Raw genomic sequence first — 3,258 nt, forward strand, 5'->3', positions numbered from 1 at the left:
ACTGAATTTGAAAATACGTAAATATTTTAAGGAATTTTAAAAGAGCACTTAAAAGCGGAAAATTATAAGTAAAATTGCAAATGCGGCACGAAAAATCGAGGTACTTAGGCGGGTTGGGTAAATAAGCGGGGAGAAACTTAAGAGAGAGATTTTCTTCTGATTATATTAAAAAATTCACGGTGTCCAAAAATGTTGGTTACTTAAGCGGGGGGGGGGGGGGGNACATACGCAGTTGTGCATTTTGTTGATACACGGTTTTGTACTTTAAACGACGATCTGTTGTTTATCGGAGGGCGGTCTGTTCAGGTGTTTTGCATAAATTAAAAATTTGTGAAATTTAATGATGAGCGCTAATCACAAAGCCTAATTTTTTGCAAAATCTTATGAGAAGTTTAAAAGTAAATTTGAACCAAAATATAAAAAGGTTTTATTTGGGAAGAACATTCCTTAGAATTCGATTTTTAAATCGCAAGATTGCATTCAAAATAAGAAAACAAAAAAATAACAGAATAATGCGCGCGGGGTTTTTATTACAAAATGAAAACAACAATTGCGATGAAATCTCCTTTAACAGTTTACATTTGAAATATTTTGAATAAAAAAAGGTGCGAACCACGTAAGTAAAAAAAAGTACCAAGCACTGATAATGGTTTTTGATTTGAAATGTTATTACATTGATATAAATATGGGAAAGAAAATACTCCGATTTATTGTTTAAATATTATCAATGTGGCAAGACCGTTGATAATACTCACAATTTATGAAACTTCAAAAAATTTTATTATCCGTCAAAAGTTGTTTATTGAAACTTCATTCTTTTTTGAATCATGAGTTATCCAATATGCCGTGTATTTGTGCTCAAAAAGTTGACCGTATGAAAGCTAAAACAAAAATTCAATGTGAAAATTGCAACGAGTTTTTTCATATGAAATGTGTTGGTGTTTTGCCTGCTGACTTGGATTTCTTAGAGAGCTCTGGAAATANTTCATATGAAATGTGTTGGTGTTTTGCCTGCTGACTTGGATTTCTTCGAGAGCTCTAGAGATAAATATTTTTGCAACGAGTGTGCCGCTGCTCGCAAAAGATCCATCCGCACCTCTCCCCCTTATCGTTAATTGGGAAGATTCACCCGCAGCTAAGAGTACATCGTCATCTAATTCGCCTAGCCTCTCACAACTATCTCTTAATCCTAAGAATGTGTCTGATAACACTAGGCGACAGTCAAAATCGGGATGGGATGAAACCAACGGGAAATGTTATATCGGTCAAAAACAAGTTATACGTGGCCCGGCGTTTCGCTGGGTCACGTCTACGAATCGAGATATATCGATTTGAAGTTAGTAACTATCATATAGGGGAAATTGTCACCTTTGGTGGTCTTTTTTTTGACATAACTCGAGAACCACTAGTCCGATTTTGCTCAAACCAATTTAAAAAAATTAAAAATTACAATTCCTTTAATCTGTTCATATAACGTTTTTCTATATAATCAACGGGTTTGCCGGTAAAAATAAATGTATGAAGAAAAAAAATATTTTTTGCCTAAAATATTAAATTTCATGATGTATGTCTCATTTTGTTAATAGGTTATGTGACTTTACGTGACACTTTTTTCCGTTTTGGATTTAATTAAAAAAAAAAAATTTTAATTTTTAGGCAAAAATTATTTTTTTCTTAAAAATTAAAATTTTTTTTTTAATTCATAAAAAATCCAAAACGGAAAAAAGTGTCACGTAAAGTCACATAACCTATGAACAAAATGAGACATACATCATGAAATTTAATATTTTAGGCAAAAAATATTTTTTTTCTTCATACATTTATTTTTACCGGCAAACCCGTTGATTATATAGAAAAACGTTATATGAACAGATTAAAGGAATTGTAATTTTTAATTTTTTTAAATTGGTTTGAGCAAAATCNGTTAAAAGAATTGTAATTTTTAATTTTTTTAAATTTGTTTGAGCAAAATAGGAATAGTGGTTCTCGAGTTATGTCAAAAAAAAGACCACCAAAGGTGACAATTTCCCCTATATGATAGTTACTAGTTTCAAATCGATATATCTCGATTCCTAGACGTGACCCAGCGAATCGCCGGGACACGTATAACTTCTTTTTTACCGATATAACTTACCCCGGTAGTTTGAACCCTTCCCGATCACTGACCCCTACCATTTGTCTCACAGTGTAATCAATTCAATCAAAGGTCTTCGCCAATAATATGTAGTGACATTGATGAAGAGAATAAGCAACTAACGTTATCCAACATGCTACGTGAAATTGCGGCTCTAAAATCCGAACAAGTGCACTCCACTGAACTGATCAATGCCCTACATACCGACAAGCAACTCTTAATAGCAAAATGAATTTCTCCATGCAGGGATGGTAGCCAGTGTTGGCGTGTAGGTTACTTTTAACCAATTTTGGTTAATTTTTTCTTGCCTGTGAAGTTGTTAAGATCTTTCCCATTTTGGTTATTTTTAACATTTACTAACTAACTTCTGTATACATACAATAATTAAATCTTTGAAAAATAGTATAAACAAATACATTTATTCTGCTCAATATGGTTATTTAACTAAAGTTATTACTACTAAAATGGCAACTCAAGATTCGACTTATTCAGATAATAATCATGTGTTTACATATGGGTGTTTCCATACAGCCGTACGCGACATTCGTACGCTTATAGAGTAACGTAAATCTATCAAAAATAGAAGTTACTGAAAAAAAAAATTACGGTTATGTTGCAACTAAAGGGTACTATCCCAGCAAAAAATCGGTAATTGCTTTTAGTGGTAACGTGTTCTAGAAGGCATAGCGTTATAATGCCTTCGAATTTTTTCGCTTCTTTTAGGCATTGTCGGTAATGCAAAGTAGAATGTCCTNCGTGTTTTTTGCTGGGTCCCATCGCCTAGCTCGTTTCCACATTCGTTTCTATGGTAATCGTGTTTTTTGCTGGGATGTTTGAGAAAAAAATAAGCAGCCTCGAAACTTTGGTGTGGAAAATATCCGTTCAAAACAAGGTGATAACTTACGCGACAAAACAAAAAGTGGTTTTAAGGCACATATACATATATGCGAAAGTCTGCGAATCATGAGAGTTTTTCTTTTCTTTAAAAATTCCTAAACTAAGCTAGATAATGTACCTTTACAATCCTTCCATTTTTTAATAGAAATTATCTCTGGTTAGTTTTTATTAAAAAAAATTATAATAACGTACGCGACAGATTTTTCCCCCATACAATATTTTTACTA

Source organism: Rhagoletis zephyria, unplaced genomic scaffold (assembly GCF_001687245.7).
Source record: "Rhagoletis zephyria isolate East Lansing unplaced genomic scaffold, Rhagoletis_zephyria_1.1 Rzeph_scaffold_01442, whole genome shotgun sequence".
Classification (NCBI taxonomy): domain Eukaryota; kingdom Metazoa; phylum Arthropoda; class Insecta; order Diptera; family Tephritidae; genus Rhagoletis; species Rhagoletis zephyria.